General features: G+C 40.4%; 1 protein-coding gene across 1 annotated transcript in view; it reads left to right on the top strand.

Annotated features, from left to right (window-relative positions):
• Positions 1 to 21807, top strand: part of NEDD1 (NEDD1 gamma-tubulin ring complex targeting factor) — a 229143-nt gene that overhangs the window by 37385 nt on the left and 169951 nt on the right. The gene's annotated exons all lie outside the window — the stretch shown is intronic.

Genomic DNA, 21807 nt, shown 5'->3' on the forward strand with positions numbered 1-21807 from the left:
TGAGATTGTAAAGCTGCATTATGTGAAGAGTTGGTTATCCTGAAATTAGGGGAGAGACATAACCAGCTGGTAAAAAAGCGTTGGAGTTTCATAGTCTGGGAATGGCTGTGATAACAGAAATACTCAGGAAACTGCTTTAACTTCTAAGCAGTGTTTTCAGAGAGAAGTATGGTCTCACTGCTACAACACTGGAAACCATGAAAACCACCAAGGCTGAGATAGAAAACCAGTGATTAATTTTGTTATCTTAATAGTCATGTGGTGATCCACATAAAGTGCTATAGATTTTTAATTTCAAATGGTTTGTTATTTCCTTGCATGCTTTTTAAGTAATAAAGCTGAAATTATTTGTAACAGAACTCAACTGAAGTACTGGATCTATACCAGCAGAGTATTTGTTCAAGTTTCCTGTTCTGTGTTCATTAGAAAAATGGGGAAATTATTATTTTCATAATACAATGCACTGGTTGTTTTGAGAGCTCATTCCCAAACAATGTGCTAATTGCTGCTGAATTAGAGCGGTGCATGTGGTGCCCCCTTGTGATTTGGAGTTACAGATGATCTTATTTATGAGTGGCTTCAGAAATTAAACCTCTCATACATGTTTTAACTGTGCTTCTGTAAGGATTGTGTGAATAAATACATCATATTTCAAAACAGGGATTTCAGAGAGATTGTTTGGACTTTTTACAGCTTAGTAAAGGACAGTGAGCACTTCAGCGGTTTGGAATGTAGATCAACAATTTTAACTGGATGTTTCTGAGAAGCTTATCAGGGACACAAAATTGATTAAGACCTTCCTCCCTTCCCGTCCTGCCCGCCACGCCTCCCCCCCCCCCCCGGTTTAGATTTCTGAAACAACCTGATTAGATGAATGACTCTGTTCATACCTTTTCAGATTTGCTCAGACTGTCTCTCTAGAGTAAAGAAAATGATACTGCACTGGTTTTCATTTGGTTCATGTCAGTGATTTCACAACTGTGAGAGCAGGGAATGTGTTTTGTTTTCAGATTAAAAGTTACATTTTGGTGAGGTCCCACACTCAAGGAGCAATTTCTCTAGTAATTTCTACAGTGAGTGAAAACCTAGCGTGTGTTTGTGTGCAAAGATCAATGGTTGCATTCCTGCTCCTGAAACTCTCCTGCTTTGGGACTCATGTATTCTCTGGGCTGACATTGAGAGACATTGAAGGTATAAAACTGATGGGTAATTAGATGTTTTACTGATGAATATTGATTCAATTATATATTTTAACTATAATATCCACAAATGGGAGTGAAGCACAGACTGAAAGAGGCATTATAGGCCTGTATCTGTGAAACGTGAATTAATTCAAATGATGTAGAGAACATTGGAGAGTTCTGCAGTGTTTTTGTGAGTGCTGTTTGTGCCTCATTTTAATTGCTTGATGCTATTCTGCCAAGCTGCATGAGATTAAATAAAAGGAAACCTATAATGGAACAAACAGGAAATGAAATAGTAAGTGGAGTAAGATGTCTGGAGAGAACAGCAAGGGATTTGCTGTAATATTTGAGAAGTTATTAGATGTGAGAGTCCCAACTCAGTCCTCCAGCAGCCTTGTTTTTCTCACACTCATGTAAAACTGCTTCATGGAGGTGAATAAAGGTGGGATTGGCTGTATGCGTGAGTAGCAGGGGCTGGATGTAGAGTCTTTCAGAGTGGGATACAGGAGCGTGGTGTTACGCCTCTTCTTTCCCTCTTTCTGTATCCTCACCACGATGAGTTTGGGTTGGATGGAACATACCCACAACAAAGAAAGAAAGAGTAATTTGTGAATATCTGAGTCAACAGTCTGGTTTTCTATAGCGTTATTCTCTCGTGACGTATACACCCGCGTTGATACCCATCATCCCCGGCTCCCCAGTTACCCTCAGTACCTCACATTTTCCTCTGGTTCCCCACATTACTTGCAGTCTCCCCACACATCCCTGAAACCAGTGAGTAGTACTCCAGCTCTTCCCCGTTGTATGCTTTGAGTCTTGTGCCATAGATGGTTGAAACTCTGTCAGGCTCAGAATTTACCAGAGGAGCACTCTCAGGCTGTATGGTATGTTTTCAGCCATCTTACACATTAGTCCAGAAGGGAGGCCAGTTTTGGCTAACTTGGTAGATTGTGGGTAAGCTCTTCATACTGTACAATCATCATCAGTAATAAGGACTTGTGTGGGTTCCCTCTTCTGTAAGGGGCAGGTGTCACTGTCATCGTTAGGGTTTCTTAAACTCTTTCCTTTAGTGCTGTTTCACCTCTAGCCATGCCATCAAAAATGGAAGCACTTGCAGAAACTCGTTATCATTAGTTCTGCTGTTACTCTCCTAACTCTGGTCAAATGGAGACGTTTGTCCCTTTGTAAATGGAAATTTAGTATAATCTGGTATTGCCTGCCTTGGTGTTTCTAAAATGTATGGGCTTTGCAGTGCCACAGTTCGGTTAAGGCAGTGGTGCTCAGCATGCTACCGTGATTTGAACTACACAGAGAGAACCAGTCTGTTGGGTACCAGGCTGGCATGCTGTTAGTCAGTTTTCTGAACACAATGGTATGTTAAGGCTTATGTTTACATCTTAGTCAACGTGCCTCTTTTTTCCTTCCCCCCCCTCCCCGCCCGTAATACAATGGAGTTAGCATTTTTGCTGACTGCAGTGCCCACTGGAGCTGGTTGCGCTGGTATTTCTGTTCTGTAAGCCTCCTTTTTTTTTGTGGTTTCCATAAAGCTGAAAGTAGTTCTTGATGCTGATCATTTTTTTTTTTCTGGCCTAAAATTTCATCTGTACCAGATGATCCTTCTTGAGTTTATCTAGTCTTTTCCGAAATTAAAAAGAAAGCCCTATCTGTGAAGTTTTCTTGACTCTAAATGGTCTCTGATATTTCTGCTAGAGTAAATGTCTTTTGCTTTACATGTAGTCAACTTTCTGAAGTGAAGTTAGTATGAGCCTCAAGGCATCAAGAACATTTGGCTTATTGAACTGTAAGATGGGAATAGTCTTTTTGCATGAGGCCTCCAAGCTCCCTCCTGGTAAGATACAGTAAACTCTTCAAGCATTGGGATTGAAAGTTTTCATGTAGGCTGCCTTTTCTGTTTTTTGGTTGTTGAGGTTTTTTGTGTTTGTTGTGGTGGTTTTTTTTTTTTTTGTCTTATCAAAATGTTTAGGATTCTTTTTGAGAATGAATTTGGTGAAAAAATGCATTTGCAAAAGGTCCTTCAACCACTGTGTCATGGGCTTTGCAAGGTAGGTTTGGCAGAAGCCTGTGTTTTTAGATGAAAATTGTTCTTTTGCTGCTTCTATTTAATTCTTGCCGAGATTAGAAGTCTCTGAAAAATATGTGTCAGTAATAAAATTCTGAAACCTTACCTGTCATCTCTGTGCAATTAAACAGTGGATAGTCCATCCTCGCTGAGTAAGCATCCCAGAGTTACTAGGAGCTCACACAGACCTCCCTAAGCAGTTCCCTGTTGCTGCAGGCTGAGGTTAAATTGCATCCTGAAATAGAAAAGGGATCTTCTGTTTCCAGCAGGCTATTTAAATGTGGAAGAAATACAAACCAGGCTGTGTCAGGAGATGGGAAGAGGGAAGGAACAAGACAGGAGGGATGTGGACACGGGCCCTGGTGGCCCAGGGTGGGAGAGGGATGGAGGTTGGCTTGAAAGACAGGAGCTGCTACTGGAAGATGCTGTGGCTGCTCAGAGGTGTGTCTCTGAACCTCTTTTTAGGTCCTCAATCCCATCCCTCTCTGGTTTCTATAAGGAGCTACATAAGTGTGAGAAAGGGATCCCTGTGAGAGCCTAAATTCTGCCTTTGGCACAGGGGTTGGGTACCAGGTTTTCCACATTGATTTCTGCCTGCCTGCCTGCATAACATGAGCGCTGCCACTGCGTTTGCACTTTGAGTTCTCTCACGCAGAGATAAGTGTCTGTTGGCACTGAGATGGAGAGAGTGTTTATACTTTTTGTCTGGTAACACGTTCACGTGTACTTTACTTGAGCTCTGTTTATACTTTTACTCCATTCTTGTGTTGTTTTGGGAAAACATGCTGTTATTAGTAGTTGTGCACCTGAGACATGATTTAAATAGGATGAAAGTTATCCAAAACAAGAATTGTCTTGTGGATTTTTTTTTTTTTTGGTATGTTTTCAAAGAGTTTTGATCAATGTTTTATGTGACTGATTTTGTAATGTGGGCTTTACCAGTTCCATACAGGAGGCAGCAAATGCAAACGGTGTGATCTAACAGCTCAGCCGGTCTAAATTCCTTCTGAACTGCTGTGTCAGACACCAATTGCACCAATTGCACTCACGGATCCTGCTGACCTGTTAAGCTCCACTGCTTTATCCATGGTTGCATCATTTCGACGTATGTTTGATAAAGCCTTGAGCCTTTGCTGGGGCTTCTTTCAGGAGCCATATGTATACCTAACAGGTCACAGCGATGGTCCTGGAGGGTTTACCATCTGAATTTAGAAAGCGCATAAATGACACACACAAGCAGAGGGAAAAGAAGAGGTGAGAATGGGATGGCGTGGTCTGATGTGGCTTGGTTTGGCCTGGAAATTAGTAGGCAGCACCACCCCATCACTGGGTTCAGGCTCTGCTAACACTGTCAGGTGCACCATATATTCCTCTACAGGTGAAGCTTCTCCTCAGAAACAGCCTAGCATCAGTCAGCCAATTTCCCCTGGTTCCTTTTACTGAAAAAGCTGCTCTAGAACCAGACTCTTCAGAAGTCAAACCCATGTAATTTTGAGTTGAAATTTCTTTGTGCCCACATCAACAAAAGCCCATGTATTCCTCTTTGTCCTCTGGTTTGAAGGACTGTTCCTGCTCATTTTAGCTTAGACAAATCATGGTGTTTTTACATGAAGAAGCAAGGCTTTTACCTCCTGAGCATGCTTTGCAGTAGAGTGGTTGCTGCAAGTGTGCCCCTGTAGACACACATAGAATACCTTGGAGCTCACTGGTTGACAGGCTGTTAGCAGCACCATCATGACGATGTAAAGGTCAGTGCCAGGTAAGCGGGTTCATGCTCAAGATGTTTCTTGGGTGGATTTTGCTGTTTGTGCTGTGTGCTGTACTGGCTGTGCTGCCAGCTGCACTCAGGATTTTGAGGAGGCTGAAGAACCCATATTCCTTTAGGCTTTTCCTCCCACATATCCCTGATGCTCACGTGAATATCCGAGGAGTTCTCTGCACTTGCCCGAGTTGGTTTTTCTGTGGTGGGCTGACCTTCTGGTCATAATGCTGTCCATAATTAAAGCACCCCTCATGCCTGGATGATGTTGCCAATGGCATTCTGTCGCTGCCTGTGACGTGCAGTGTTTGCTGTTTGTCTGCTTGCATTTTTTCTTAAATGGCTTTAAGAAGCCTGGCTGAAGATCCCGATGTGCAGAAGAGAGAGGGAGGCTGCTCCTTTGTGTGGAGCTGTGGTCATGCCTAGGCAGAGGAGCTTTCCTATAAGCAGGGAGTCTGTAGCTAAAGCAGAAAGAGGCTGTAGGGAGCACAGAGGGTGAGAGCCTCCAAGAGGAGCTGCAATTCAGAAGGCCCCTCCTGAATGATCAAGTCAGGAAGCAGAGACCTGCCCTTGGAGGGCTTCAGTGGGCAAGGGGAGCCCAGGGTATAACCCCTTCTTACTTCTGTTGTCTTCCCTACCCAACTAGAGTATTCTAGTTGTTTGGTTTTTTTTTTTTTTTTCCTGATAGAATCTAGCTTTCTTGAGATTGAAGACCTAAGTCTGCTGCAGAGAACTTGCGGTCTTCTTTAGAAGGTTCAGTATAATGTGATCTGCCTCAAAGCTCTGGCCAGCCTCAGGGCTCTTCTCCAAAATAGTTCTGAAAGCATCATCATTTGCATTTGCCTGTTTTTGTGGTTGCGTTTCCCTGGTCTTATGATGGCACCATGCTGACAGTTTAGAATCATCCTGCACTTGCACCTGCAATTCTTATACGTGCTGCATCTTGCACTGTTAAACCTTGTCTTGTGCTCATTGTCATGCTTTTCTTCCCTTCTGATTCTCAACTCCATGTCCTTGAAGACCACTCTGAAGAAAGCTCCTTATTAAGGGGCTTTCTGCCTGGTACTTTACAGTTACTCTTGTTTATCCTTTATCTGACTTATGCATCTTATACTTTTGCTGACTTTTCCCACTTTTTCCAGTTTAGCTTGTGTAGTGCTTTGGCAAATGATTTATTAAAATCCAGACAGATTACATTCAGAATATTTTTGTGGGAATAAAATAAAAAAGAAAGATTTTGGACTGGTATGACATGATCTGTCTTCTGTAATTCATTTGATCTCCTTTTGTTTTCCATTCTTTCCTCAGGATTTGTGTGCTATCTGTAGATGACTGATGTATCTGTACTGCCAAAATTACTTTTTCCACTTTGTATTTCATCTCAAGTTTAAGCACCATATTTGGTTATCTTCAGTCATGTAGTACTCCCTCATTTGATGAATTTACCTAATATCTGTGCAATCAGACTAGCAATTTCGGGTACCAGTTCTTTCGTATTCTGTGATTAAGATTTTTCTGCCACCCAGACTCGACAGCAATAAGCTGTTTGGATTTTGCTTCTACCTCAGTAATTTCTGTCTCTGAGAATTCATTCTTATTAGGTGTTGTGTGTCTGGTCCACTGTTCAGCATCAGTTTGTTTTTTTTGAAAATGAGTGGAGATAGTAATTTGATTGGGGAGCTATGTATACATTTCACATGAGATCTACCCTACTCCAGTTAAGAACTCCGCATTTCTTTAATGTGCTGGGTGGTGTTTTTTTTTTTTTTTTTTTTTTTTTTTTGTAATTAAAATGTGGTTGTCTCATGCTGGCATCATCTCTGTAGCTCATGGACTCCAAGGACATAGGTGCTTGTGAGTTTTAGGACAGCAGAAGGAATTCAGCAGTTACCCTCTTCCACATAAAAGATCTCTCTTTAATGTTTCTCCTTCACTTGAAGTAAGTACCCAGTTGGGGCTGGACCCTTCTCTTACAAGACCTTCTTGCTTTGGGGCAGAGGCTGATTTAATAGCTCTGGCACTGCTTACTTCAAGAAATTCACTTTACACATCATGGAGGGTCTCTGCTTTGTGGAAGTAAAGAAAATGGTTGTGGAAGAGCAGAAGGATGATGTGGGTTGTCTTGCAAATAACAAAGAAGACAATGAGAGCAAGTGCGTGCACCTCTGTAAAAAGTACTATGGTCTGCAGATAGATATGTTTTTTCTTTAATCTGAAGCTAGGTACTTCTTTTAGCATTGGGCCTTTTGTGACCTACTCAGGAAGAGGCCCAATATTTCTAAAATACTTCAGAGCAGCTCCATTGCCAGTGGAGCAGATCACAAAATAAACCTCAGAATTTTAAAGTGTTTCTGTGGAAGAATTTGAATGCATTGATCTAGCTTTCTGGTTCTTTTTAGAACTCTAGCAATTAGAGGCTTTGCAGACTTTCAGTGTCAGCTTTTTCTTTCTGAAGAAAGTTCACACACAAAGGATGATCTGATCTTGGAGTGGGTGCAGAAGCAGCATGCTTTTTCAAAAATTTTAGCCAGCTCTAATTGCTACATGCCAAGGACCTAGCTATATAGTGAGTTCTGAATTAATCTAAACCACCAGTCTAATTCTGCGTGGACAATCAATAGATGCTTTGTTAACTTCTGCAAGCAAATTGAAACTGCAAAGCAGCAGGAAGGTGCTTTAGTTTTCATCTGGTGTTTCTGTGGAAAGACAGAAATTATGAAAGGCTACCTTGCTTAAAAGGGCACAGAAACATGTTGCAACTGGGATGCTGCAGTTAGTAGCTTTACTCAAAGGTAATACAGCTTACTCTGCTGCCATGTGTAAAATGTGTTCACTGTGAACCATCCCCCTGACTGCAGCACTCTGGAAGTTGAAGCAGTTGTCACCTGAGGAAGAGGAGGACTTTACTGTACTAGCCTGATCATAAGTCAGCTCTCCAGCCTGGTTTGGTGTTTTCAGCATCATGCAGCATCTACCAATTGCCTTTCTTCTCATCTGGAGTAGGACAGAGGAAGATGCAGAGCAGTTACTGTTCGCTGTAAGAGAAGGTTGAGAAAATAGGAATACAGAGATAGCACTGAGCAATGGCAGGAGGCTGTCCACATCTTGTGTCCTGGCACAGGAATACGATCAGGTTCCCGCTGTCAGTGTTTGATCAGACTACAAAAGATGATGGCAGAGCTGGCCGTGTGAAGAACCTGCTCTGTTCTGGCAGGGGTTGGTAGCTCCAGTACTGTGAGATTCAGACTGAACTATGCTGTTCCTGAGTCATCTCAGTAGTGCTGCTGTTTCTGGACATTGCCTGACCTCGTGAGCTGTTGTAGGGCCAGGTTGGGTCCATGAAATGCTGCTTGAGTTTCTAGGAAGTTTGTCAGGTTGGAGCACTGGACCTGAAACGAGTCCAGATTTTCATGCTATGCTAATGCCGAGTTAGCCAGTCTTCCCAGAATTGGAGTGCTGAAGGATGCAGTGCAGATCCACCTGTGTCTTTGCAGGTCTGTTAGGGCCAAATCAGGGCAGGGGGTGAGTCCCTGTGAACTTGAGCTGACTCCATGTGGATTGTAGTTTTGCTCAGAAAGCCATAGCTTTTTTTTTTTTCCTTAAAGGTTCAGGTACCCTAACCTCAATTTTTTTTCAAGAAATGGATATCAGTTCCAAAATTAACTGTCTGGGGTAAGCAGCGTTCCCAGAGCAAACTGCACACACTGTAAAACAAAGGCAAGTTGGATTTGTCGGAGCTGCATCTGCAGTAGGTGACTGTTTCGTCTTACCAAGACTGGTGTGTGTGTATACGGTGGGGTTTTTGGATGCTATTCAATTAATGGAATAAGTCTTCTGACAGGTAGAGGTCAGCCTATAGCAAGAGCTTTAAGATACATGTTTTTAGCTGTTTACTTAGTATTTGGGAAAGGAATAAATGTTTGATTATGCGTGTCTGTACCACGATCATATTATGGAAATGCTAGGTAGGCTTCAAGCGTTCTGCTGCTTGCTTGCTGGGAGCCAGCAGGACTTGATGGGATTTTCCTTTTTTTTTTTTTCACTATAGGTGCAATCTATGTTCAGGATCACCTGAGAAAGCAAATCTAGCTAGCTCCCTATTACCGCAGGTCCTCCATGCTCATTGACAGTCCCCTTAATCTCTGACTCTTTCTGTTTCACACCAGATTTGTGCCTTCCATTGTTCTGCTCTACAACTGGAGATTGTTGTAGGCTGTTGGGAAGTTTTACATCTGTGGTAGATGTGAGCATGAAGAATAGATGATTGTGGATGCAGAAAGAATGAAGTTACTTGTTTTCCATTTGAGTATCAAAACACAGTGTCAGCATGTAATACACACTGGAGGCATACCCTTTTAAACATGAGTTGAAGTCCTTGCTAATTTTTTACATTTGATTTCTTCTGTTCTGGCCATATTGCCTAAGCTTCACGTGAGCTGAATTTTAGCCACTCTGCTTAGCCAAAACTATAAAAGAAATTAGCTGTCCCTTTGGATGATTAGGTATGTTAGAGAAAGTGTGATGAGTAATTGCTACTGAGGGTGTTGTAGCACACATCATCTTTGTCCAGGATGACATCCTAGTCCAGGAAGAATTCTCCCTGTAAGAGCTCTCAGCTGAAAATGTTTCCTTTACAGGTGCCTTTAACTGTCTCTTGCTGTGAAGGGAGAGGTATGAAATGACAGCAATCCTGCTGACTTTAGAGACTTAAAGTATGGAAGACAGCTACTAGATTTTATAACCTGCATAGTTGGTTTTGTTTTGGTTGTTTGGTCATGTCCCCCCCAAATGGTGGGAGGAAATGGTGGAGTAGTTCTGTAAACACTACTAATACTCAGTTTCTGGAGTGGCACTGGATTTGATAAAAACCTTATCAGAAATCCTGCAATTTAGCTCTACAGGATTCAATAGACTTATGAAGTTGATTACGTAAAAGCTATTTGAGAGGCTGGAGAGGATGACCAGCAATGTTTGCTCTCTTTCATTAAAGAAGTATCAACAGCAGGATGCAGAACTTAATGTTTTGCAATTTGGAAGTTTCAGGCTATGGTAACAAATTAGAAGATCAGCTTGCAGCAGTACTTCGATTTAAAAAACAAAACAAAAACCCCCACCCAAAACATGGAAAAATGGTACTGTAAGAGATTATAATTTCCTTTGTCTGAAAATATCACTTCAATATATAAATAGTATCATTTATGAATGAGAAGCTGCTGAGTTGTATTTATAGTCGTGTGAGAATTTAATTTCTCTTCCAGTTTCGTTTACTGGAGGCCATCACAGTTTGTACAAGCAGCTGTGTGTGCATGATAATGACTAATAGGGCGGCCATTATTGGTATATGTATAGTGAATCTCTTAAAGCTATTAGTTTAAATGCTTTAGGTTTATTATTAAAAATGTAGAATTAGATTCTTGCTTAAATAGATAACAAACATAACCTCAAGAAAATATTTTATAAAATACTAGAACATTATGGATGCTTGAAGTAAAATTCTTTTTGCAAGCAAGTTTTTTTAAATCTGATTAGCTTTTAGTTGAAGTCTCTCCTCTGTAATGTTTGGACTGCCGGAGACCACAGGGAATATCGCTTTCTGTTGTAATTAAAATTGAACAGGAGCATGTTTATGTTACATCTTTGAAAGGCCCTCTTTGAAAGTGTGCAAGAGAGCCCCCTTCAGCGAGGGAAATGCTGTAGGCAAACTGAGTGTACATTGAAACAAACACGTTTTTTAACAAAGAAAGCTTAAGAGACCAAAATTTGACAACAGCAAACTATAAAGATAAGTACAATGACAATTTCTTAGACAAATGCACCAACCTAAAATCTGTATAATTGGTCACGACATGAGAACAATAACATAAAGGTTAAGAATCACAAGATTTCATCAACCAAAAGTTCTGAAGTGGTTGGAGGGAAAGGAGTTGTGTGGAGCGGAGTGGATAACTATTCAGATGCCTGTGATCACTCCAGCACAAACTCTTCCGTTCTACCACTGAGGTCAGCATTGCTTAGCCCTTTGCAGTCTGCTGTAAATGCACTTGAGAAATTGTGGTTATATCGTGATGGTGAACCACTCCCCCCCCCTCCCTGTGCCCCAAGTCCCCCTGCCATCCCTAAGAGCTAAAATGAAGTAGTTTTCTTTCTGGTCCTATTTCAAGAGAGTGGATTCTGTTCTGCGGCCTCTTAGCATCTCCAGAGCTCTGTGCTGCTGCAACAAGGGGTTGTTTTCTGCTCTTGCTTCACTCTAACCTGTAATTCCTCATGGGCGATGCTGTGATGTTTAACTTCTGCCTGAGATTTAAGACTCTGGATATACTGTTCAGTCTCAGTTTCTTTCTGAAAACTCTTGTGGTGTTGCACCTGGATGCTGTTTGATATTGCACCGGGTGTCCCTGGAGGGTTTTCAGGGTGGGGAGCTGCAGGGGTGGCCTCTGAGAAGAAGCCACTGCCCCATGCTGGACATGGCCAGCTCCCGTGGATCCACCATAGGACATAACTGAGCCCATCAGCCATGTGTGTTGCACCTCTGCAAAAACCTATTTAAAAAGGGGGCAAAAAATGCCAGACAGAGAGAGGAGGAGGGAAAAAGCATGACAAACAGCAGAGGGAAACAGAGGTCAGAGAATAGTAATAAGGAGAAGGGGGAGGGGGAGGAGGAGATGCTTCATGGTGCCTGAGCAGATACTGCAGCCTGAGGAGGAGCCCAGGCTGGAGACAAAATTTTTCCTGGAGAACAGCAGCCTTTGGGGAGAGCCCTTTCCAGGGCAGGGGAAAAGTGTGAGAGGGAAGGGGTGGTGGAGAGGAATTGCTGTGTACTGACTGTAATGCCCCTGTCCCCCTAATCCCGCTGCACTGCTCAGGGGTGGGGTGGGTGGTGGAATCCGGAGAAGTGAAGTTGAGTCTGGGAGGGAAGGGAGTTGCTTTAACATTTGCCTGTGTTTCTCTTGGCAATAAATTGAACAAATTTTCCCCATGTTGAATCTGTTTTGCCTGTGAAGGTAATTGACAAGCAGCATCTCTGCCTTTATCTCCACCCACAAGCTTTCTCATCCTATTTTCTCCCCCCATCCCACTGAGGATGAGCAAGCAGGTGGATATTAGGCTGTTTGCCTGGGTTAACCCACCACAAGTGTAAAGTTCTGGATAAAGAGGCAGATACTGGTCTTCCTTCTTATAAGAAACTTCAGCTGTATATTACATCGCTTGTTGCATGTTAGAAACAATTCTATGAAAAGCTACAGCTGCAGAGCTCCAGTTGAATTCTTTAAAAATGACTGTATGAGATAGTCTTGTACCGTTTTTAATTTCAATATATTTTATTTTATCTGGTGTTTTGATTAATCCTCTCATCCCTCATTACCATGGGTAGCTGAGCATTCAGCTGGGTGGTTTGGCAGGGCAGGGATGCAGGCAGCTGGAGACTGGCTCTGCTGTTGCATTGATGGGGCAGGGACTGATGGCCCCAGGGGGCTCCTGAGACCTAAGCGGGATGCAGGGGAGCTCCAGGGAGCTGGGCAGGGACAGTCTGGGTTGGGGGTACCCTTGGGATTCTGACAAAGCCTGTCTATTAGAATGCTCAGCTTTGTTGATGTTTGTGACAAAATACTTAGAGCAGTTTTTTAAAAAAAAGTTATTGTAAAGTTGCACTGGCTTCAGTGATCTTATGGATGGCATTAACTCTACTAGTATCTGTTTGCCTGATTTGGAGTTTGATTTTAAGGGGTATTACTCCTAAGTTCAGTATGAAGTAGGATGAGACATTAGGGATGTTTGCAACATGAGACAGATGGCTGTTTGGAGGAAGCTTGTCAGAGAATTGCAGCTCTGTCTAGTGAAGCAGTTGACAGGTTGAGTCTCTCATCTTTTCTGAGCAGTCTGCAGCAAAATTTAAAACCCTAATCCTGGAAATAGTTAATTTTAAGCATAATTTTGGCCATGCAGGTTGCTTCATTGAACTGAATGGGATTTTCCCAGTGATCAGTCACATGTGCTGAAATGTTTCCAGGATTTGCATCTTGAATCTGTAAAGATCTAGGGTAAGGTTTTTCAAGCTCAGGCATGTCAAAGCTCAGGGAGTCAAATTTCTGTTGACTTTCTGTGATATTGAAGGCCCTAGAGCCACAGTACTGAGAAATATGTAGACACTTCCTTCACCCCCACAAATTTCAGCAGTCTAAGCCCACTTCTAAGTACTCAGCTGTTGAGGTTCTACCCTTAATTGCCGAATGTACAGGTTTTTCAGAAGTATTTTTGTTTCTAGTAGGACTTTCGGAAGCACTGGGACAGGTGAGTTACCTAACCAAGTATTTGAAAGGAGGATAGTTTCAGTTACTAAAAATGCTTTTAATATCCACCAGGTACCTCTACATCTACTAAGCTCAGTTAAAATTTTGGTATGAGATTAAGCCTACATAACTTCCAGCATTTTGTGCAGATTTGATGTTGATAAAATTTTTGAAACATCCCTGAAAATGTTTGTTGAGGCAGAAGTGTTGCTTTAGTTTTGGGCAAGGGAAGGTGGTTTACGTATAGCAGGAAGTGGTTGCAGTATAGAAGAAGGGTGAAAAGCACATGAACTTATCCTTTCTGTTCTTTGTCTTTGGAAAGTGTAGGTGTATCCATTAAAATACATCAGGTTTTATCTGCTTCATTTTGAAATCTATGAAATTAAAGTAGCGACACTTAAACCTTTTGCTTGTAGTTTCAAATCTAGAAATACTTACTTGAAGGACTTTGTACTTGAACCTCTTTCTCCTTCATGTTGCTGAGGACAGAAAAACAGTAACACTTAACATTTTCCATCCACATGAGAAAACTTCAGCATTTCTCTCTCTCATATTATGGATGATTGTGATAAGTAAAGTGGAGATTGAGATTTGCTGAATTATAAAACACAGCTGTTTGATCTTGTATGAGTTTGTTGATCTGATTTATAGTGGATCAAAAAAAGGCCATTTCTCATTATTTTGTGCATTCCTAGGTGACATATTTTGGTACACGTGAAGTGTACTATTACTGAGAAGTATGGAGAAAGCCATAGGTTTTCTGTCCTATGGCAGCATGTGTAAAATAAAAATGAACCATTAAAATTAGCATGTGGTCGTATATATTCTATTCTGTGTAAAGGTTTTGTTTTGAATAGGTGCATTTCAAATTATCTCGTAAGAACAGAAAAGCTTTTATGGGTCTTCTATCCACTTGCATGATTTTATTTTTTTTATTGTTAGGTAGTTGCTTAACATTATAATTCATAGCTCATTGATAGGACACCGTCAAATGTTCTGCAGTGATTTCCACAGTTTAAAAAAATAAAATTGAAGGTATTGCTAAAGGACTGGTATCTGTCTCTAGAGCAACTGGGTAAGAATTACTGCAGAGATGTATCTCTTCAAAGTACCCAGCCTTCTTGGTGAAGTGCGGATATGTTTGATAAAGTTACAAATTTCTTCACCTTTTGTTTTTATAAATGTCTGTGTCTTGCTGCTTAGTTCTTCTAAATGTGAGATGTAGGAAATGGAACAGATGTTTGGATAACTACTTATTGAGCTCATGGAAGAAATGCGTAAAGTGGTATTTTCACTATAATGAAACTATAATTACATCTGCTTATGAGGTTTGAATTGGGTTCTTAACAGGAGCATGTTCAACAGGCAAAAAAAAAATTAAATGGCGTAAAACATCATGTGATGTTCAGATAATGAAAAATGTATCACTTAACAGTGTTTGCATTATTCAGCGTTATACACATACAAGTGTCTGCTCTAATCCCTTGCTAGTATGTTGTCTTGGTAACCAGCTACCTGCACACCTGCTCAGCTTCTGCAAGTGAGGGAAAATGGATGGTTATTGGCCACAAATATATTGAAACAGAATATAAAAATCTAGCAGAATATTAATATTTAATAAGGCTGTGCCTTCTAACTTCAGTGTTTAGTCTCTAGCAGCAAGTTTTATACCTGAACAAAAAGATTTGACATCATTTGTGTTACTCCTTTCTGCAAAGCAGGGAGAGGTCAAATTCAGATTGGTACGTAAAGATCCTATAACGAGAAGAATATCAGCAGTATGTGTATTAAAATAAGATTGTGTTATGCTAGTGACAGTCTATTGAGTGACTGTTTTGGAGTAATTAATAACTAATGAGGAATTAATCACTTTTCAAAACAGTTCCTATTTGTCACTGAACTAAATTGTCAATTCTATACAGGTACTGACCCGAGAAACAGAAGTTGGAGGGGAATAGGAAATTCTGGTAGAACTGGCCATGAAAATATCTTCTTTGGCTGAACTTCATTGGCAGATCTTTGCCTTAACCTGAAATAATTTCTCCTGGTGTAAATACAATGTTGTGCTGAATCCCAAGAACATAACACTGGGACTTTAGAAGGTGGTAAAGAAGGCATAGAGGCTTTTGTGGGCTTTTTGTTCCTTAAACTCCCAACTTCATGAATAACTGCTAGAAAAATGGGATTTTTGACAGACTAGTGTTTTATAACTAGATCTAGAAAAATCTAAAGAAGGCAAAAAGGTGAGTAAAGTACCCAAATAGGTGACAATAGGGACCTAAACAGTCTTTTGGTGCAGAGGCACCTGGTGTACAATAGCAGCTAGAAATAAGCCAGAGAACCTATGGGATTGTGGTATGTATGATGCTGTGTGCAAGCCAGTTGTACCCCACTAAGAAATGTCTTCCTAATGCATGGCCAGAGTGAGCTTGCCCTTACTGACTGCTGTAGTTGTAAGCCTTTGCTGATAAATATATATATATATACACACATACATATGTATAGTCACAGATGACATACAGAAAGTTATAAGGCTGAAAAGGGCAACTACTTGAAGTTAACCAGATGCTTATTTAGGTTACAGATTGTCTACTGGCTATGATAATGCATGACACTCCAGTATTTCCTAAGTTGAGGATATTCTAGACATCCATTCATATGGTATTACATATAGTTCTGAAGGTATAGAGGAGGCCCCGGCAAGATTTTAGATCACGGGACCATATTACTTTTGAAGGATTTCTCCTCATAGTACAAAAATGAGATATGTTCATGCCTTTGTTAATTCTTTCATTCTGTTATAAAATATTAGGCGTAAGGAAGTGAAAAGTTATATGGAGTTAGGAGACCAGCTTTTTTTTTAAAGGTAGCCTAAACCTGTATTTATGTTAAGGTGCAGGTGACTTGGTCTAGTAACTACCCTGCTGCTCCTTTAAAAATGCCCTTTATGTCAGTTAGTTTCGTAATGCAGGGTCTTACATAAATTTCTGCTACCAAGAGTTGGACTGTGTAATCTGGTAAGGTGGAATTCAGCTGCCAAAAAAAGGGGTAGGAAATTTATTTTCTAAATTATGTGTAAACGTTATGCGTTGTAAAGCTGGCTTTAGTCTTACTGTTCCTGTTTGTATTTCAGTAGCCTTGACAGCACGCTAGGTGTTGCCCACGCAGGGGAAGGCATTTTCGTTGCCCTAATGTATGGAACCCATTGCACAAGACACATGGCAAAATCAAATGAATCATCGGAGGAAGTGTTTCAAACTTCAGCTATATTTACTCCCATGTTTGCTTAGAAGTTTTTGCAAGATCTGTGATCTAAAATGAACTGGATTTTTTTTTTTTTTAGGATTGTGTGTGTGGGTATGTGTGTAATTTATATATATACACAAATACAAAAACGGAGTCCTGTAGATTTCACATGGCGAAGGCTAGCTATTACTATAAGTCTCTAAGGGTAGATCTAATGTTACTGTACTGGCACTTCTAAAAGCTGGAGGTCATAACAGTTTTATATAAATTACGATTTTCTTTCCTTCTATAATTCTCTGATATTGTAGAAATATACTTGTTCAGTTGTACTGCTTTTGGCATTGGCATGAGAGGCTTGGACAAGTGGAAGGACAATTTTGATTGTATTCTACTTTATGGGTTATGTGGTAACAAGCCCAGAGGTTTTAACTGTTAGATTTACCACACAGGTTGAAGGTGGTTTTACTTTCACAGCATTTAGAAGTATACATTTGAACCCTCCAGTTCAGAAATATGAGAAAGCATTGCTCTCACTTTTAGGTTGATTATTCCGTCTCAGCCATGTGGGAAGGATGTGAGGATCTGTGCAGCAGTGGATCTAGTTAAAATTACACCCTTATGCATCCTACTCCCCTCTACTCAGCCCTGGTGAGACACAGCTGGAGGGCTACATCTAGTGCTGTCTCTCTCAGCACAAGATACGGACTTACTGGAGTAAGTCCAGCAAAGGGACAGATGAAAGGGCTTTGGAGTATCTGATATGTAAGGAGAGTCTGAGAGAGCCTGTGGCATCTCCATCCTTGAAGATACTAAAAATCTGACTGGGTACAGCTCTCAGCAGCCAACTGTAGTTGACCCTGCTTTGAGCAGGAGGTTTAGGCAAGGTGATCTTTAGAGGTCCCTTCCAACATGAATGATTTTGTTAAATTAGTCAGAAAGAAATTGGTAATTGTTTGTATCAGTCTGTTTACTCTCTCATGCTGTTGAAGCTTAAGCAGTGTATCTCATGCTAATGAACTGATGGTGGTCGCTGCTAATGTAGCACTGCCATCCAAAGGTTGTGTTTAAAGACAAGCATGTATATTAAACCAACACCTGCGTCCAAAACGTCATTGTGTGATGTGCTTAAAGCCCAAGGCCCTTTCATTCCTAAAAGCTGAGTGTCTACTTGCCTCATTGCTAGGTAAGGGCTTAGGAAACCAGACTCTCCAGCATGCTGGAATGAGTCCCTTCACAAGTGCACCCACAGCATGCAGAAAGCACAGCAGCGTTGCGTGTGGCGACTTTGGGCACAGGTATATGTTTAACTCCCTTGGCTTTGGGAAATTCTAGTTATCACCAGAGGACATTATAATTTCCCTTCCAACAGCACTGTTGTCTATCTGCTGGGTGAAGGAGGCAGGCAGGGTTTTGGAGACAGCCAGCCCCACGATGGGATTTTTTTCCCCATGTTCTGCCGAACTGTTTCTGCCTGTATTTTTAATTAAAATGTGAAAGCTTTTAACAATGTTTGTTAATTATAGACTGCGGATGTCAGGTGTCAGATCAAAAGGTAAGCAGTGAAATAAAAGTGAAATATTTAAGGGCTGTATTTTCAGAACCAGTCTTTCTTCATATGTTTCATCTTGAGCCTGTAATCAGCAGCAGCTGTGAAGAAGGGGGCAAACGAGCATTATTATTTTAGTGTACAAACCTAGTTCTGAATAAACCCTTTCTTGCAGATGTGTTTCTGGGCATCAACAGAAAAATCTCATTGTGAAGTGTTAGCACAGTTTTATTATGCAGGATTGTTGTCAGTGTGATATAGAAAGGAACAATTTGCTTGTGTAAGAGTAGAATAAACTGCCTTCAAGTTAAAAAAAAACAAACAACAAAACAACCCCAAGAAAAAATGCAAAACAACAAAACATAACCCAAGTTATAACAAAAGTTGTAAGTATACTGTCTAGATTGCTGCTTAGGACAGAAGCAGCATTTTGTGCTAACGATGGAAGTTAGGCGTGCAGCTTCAAGAGGAACGGGTATTTTCACTACAGTGCTCTTTACAGTACTGGTGTAAATGTAGAAGTGGCTACCAGCTCCAGGTGGGCAGTTTTAGCAAATCAAGATTAATTTGCTTCCCACATCTCATTGCATTTCTGAGTATGATTTCCTGTGCGTTTTTGCTCAGATTTTAGAGGACATTGTGAGTATTTGAGCATTTTGCTGGATCAATTTCTGGACTTCTGAGCATGTAATTTCTAGAAGGAAATTCAGATGCATTTTGGTCCAGAAGAGAACTTCTGAAGTGATGTATAATGAGGACAAGTGTATGGGCATTACTCTTTCTTCTTATTAGATTTTTGGTCTGTGGTCATTTCAGAAGCATGAGGAGGTACTAGTAATTTTTCATAGGTGCTGTATATGCTGTGTAGTGACAGCTTTACCTGTAAAGTTGTTGGTCACGCTCTGACATTCCTGGAACAGTTAAGTAAGTCTCAACTAGTTTCCTTAAATGTATTTTAATCCATGTGATAATACTTCTATTAATTAAAACTCTAAAGATGAAACTTCGTGGCTCTGCATGGAAAATTGAGATGTGGGAAGGGGAGGAACGGTCTGTGTGCAGTAATTTTGGTTAGAGGTGGTAGACAGCGATGCTGCTGTGAAGGTCAGGTTGAACAGAACTGCCTCTGTACCTATTTTCCATTGGAATAATTGCTCTGAAGGAAGCGAGATCAGCCTTTAACTTTTGTGTGATGTCAACAGCGTATTTAAGCACATATTTCTGTTTCTTCCTGTTACCAAGACATTAGAGAAATAAAATTAAATTAAAGCAGTTTTTTGGTGGTGGCTGCATATCAGCTGATTCCTGCACTGGGGCTGGGTGCTGGAGCAACGTGTCCTGTTAGCTGTGCAGCTGTCCTCTGCTCCCTTCTGACTGAATGCTCCTCTGGTTTGGGGACCTGCCACCTCACAAGCGAGGGTGAGGCTGGTTTGGATGTTACTAATCTCCTAGTCTAATGGATTGTCGGTGTACATGCATCAGGTGTCCTGGCCTTATTCCTTCTATATCTCCGGTGACTTAAATTGACATTGCTGCCTGAAGAATGTTTATTTTCTTTAAGGAGAAATGCTTTTGAGAAAGCTTGTTTTTCAAAGATGAGATTATGAGTGAAAATAGCACTGCAGATAGTTTACCACTGATAGTACTGATAAGCTTCCTATCTTTTCTTTGGTCATCACTGTGGTAAATTTGTTGGGATTAAAAATGAAACAATCAGTACAATCTGTAAAAGAAAAAAGACAGTTATGGGTTTGTTTGAATCTATGAGCAAAGCCTGAGTGAAATGTTGAAGGTGAATAAGTTGTGTAATGCTAATTCTAGAAGATCTTTGGTTTGATTTTAAGACCACGCTAGACTTTAATTTTAGTGATGCATCTTGAAACCACACAGCCTTTATGAGTTGGTCTGTTTATTTTACTGTAATTGTGTTCTTCTCTGCACTGCTCCCCTCTCCATGTCCTTTTGGAAAATGGTTGGTATAAATCACAGGTCATATGAGGGAAGCAAAAATGTCATTTTCAAATGAAATTTAAATGTTTTAAAATGGTCATTGTTTGTGGAAGCCCTGCACTTTACGTTACAAAGATACACTCAATTGCAAGTGTTAGCTATATTGATCTGATTTGGTATTTTTATGGGATATGCAGTCTTTGCTAGCAGACATTGAGAAAGCATAAAACAAAATCCCCACACTTTCAGATTAGCGTATAGTTAAAATCTAATTAAGGCAGTGCCCATTATACTGGGTTATAATTTACAATTTAAAACAATTGCCTTGAAATCAACTAAATATGCATTAAAACAAACAAAAAACCCTTAGCAATTCTTGACCTTTTAAAATCGGAGTAATCAATCCAGGCTTGTTTTTTGCTTTAATGCATCTTGGCACCTCAGGTTTAAATGCCAAATGGTGTTTCTTTTCTCTTCTGTGGGTCTGAGGACATTCATTGTAGAAGTTAAGCAGAATGACAGCTTGCTTTGTCTGATGGGTAGAGCTCTTGACTGTGCTGTTTTTACTTTCCTCCATAAGAAGTTGTTAATAAAAATTCACTGGCCTGCAGGGCAGAGTTAATTTGTCACAAATATTGGGTTGATGTAACAGGAATGGAATGCAGTGGAACAATAGGGAGGGATTTTTTGGATGTGGTCTTTTTTTGACTTGGTAGTCAAACATTTTCCAATAAAGAAGTTCTGTCTTAACACAGTGACATTTCCTTGCTTTTAAGTGATCATGCTGTGTTTGAAAAAGGATGTTTGCTGCTGTATGTTTGAACAAAGAGAAAATTTGGAAATTTTTTTCCTTATGTTTCTGTTACATAGCCAAATATTTCATTGCTATTGGAAATAGTTTTGTGTATGAATCAGTGTTTCATAAGAGTTGCTATTAATCAAGTAATATTCTGAGAGGAAGGACCTTTACTTACTTGGGGTTTTTTTGTTGTTGCTATTTCCCAGTTAGAAAATGTGATTTTCAGAATTTAAATTAGCTGGGCTTTACTCTTAAGGTGCTTTTTTCTCAATTTGAGTAGTCTAATACTAACATTTTCAAAACCAGAAAATGTTTATAACAGGAATAATTTTTGAAAAAAATGGTAAAAGATGTAAATACCATAATGCAAAAATTGCAAAGCAAGACTAGGACCTATAGTAGTTTCTAAAGAAAGTTTATGGAGGTCTTACATGCAACAGGTAAGTTGTTCCAAACTCACTCTCCGGATTCATTAGATAGTTTTTAGATCCTACATTGTTTTTTAATTGGTTAAGTGAATAAACACTAATTATTTTCGGAGTTGCTCAGTTAATGTAAACTGTCAGAGCTGAAGTGTTGATATACTGTTATTTAAATTGATATTCCATGTAAGACTGCCATTATTTAAAGATTAAATTCTTATTTCTGTCATGCTGATGAGATACACATTTTTTAAAATCTGTGTTTAAATAAAAATAATGTGGTGGTGGTGGTGTTTGGAGAGTTGTCATTTTTAATCTCATGCTTCTGTGATCTAGATACTTAAGATCACAGAATCATAGAATGACTTGGGTTGGAAGAGACATTAAAGGTCACCTAGTTCTAACCCTCTGCAATAAGCGGGGACACCTCCCACTAGACCAGGTTGCTCAAAGCCCCATCCAACCTGGCCCTGAAGGCTTCCAGGGATGGGGCATCCACAGCTTCTCTGGGCAACCTGTGCTAGTGCCTCACC

Source organism: Falco punctatus (genome assembly GCF_963210335.1).
Source record: "Falco punctatus genome assembly, chromosome: 6".
NCBI classification, from domain to species: Eukaryota; Metazoa; Chordata; class Aves; order Falconiformes; family Falconidae; genus Falco; species Falco punctatus.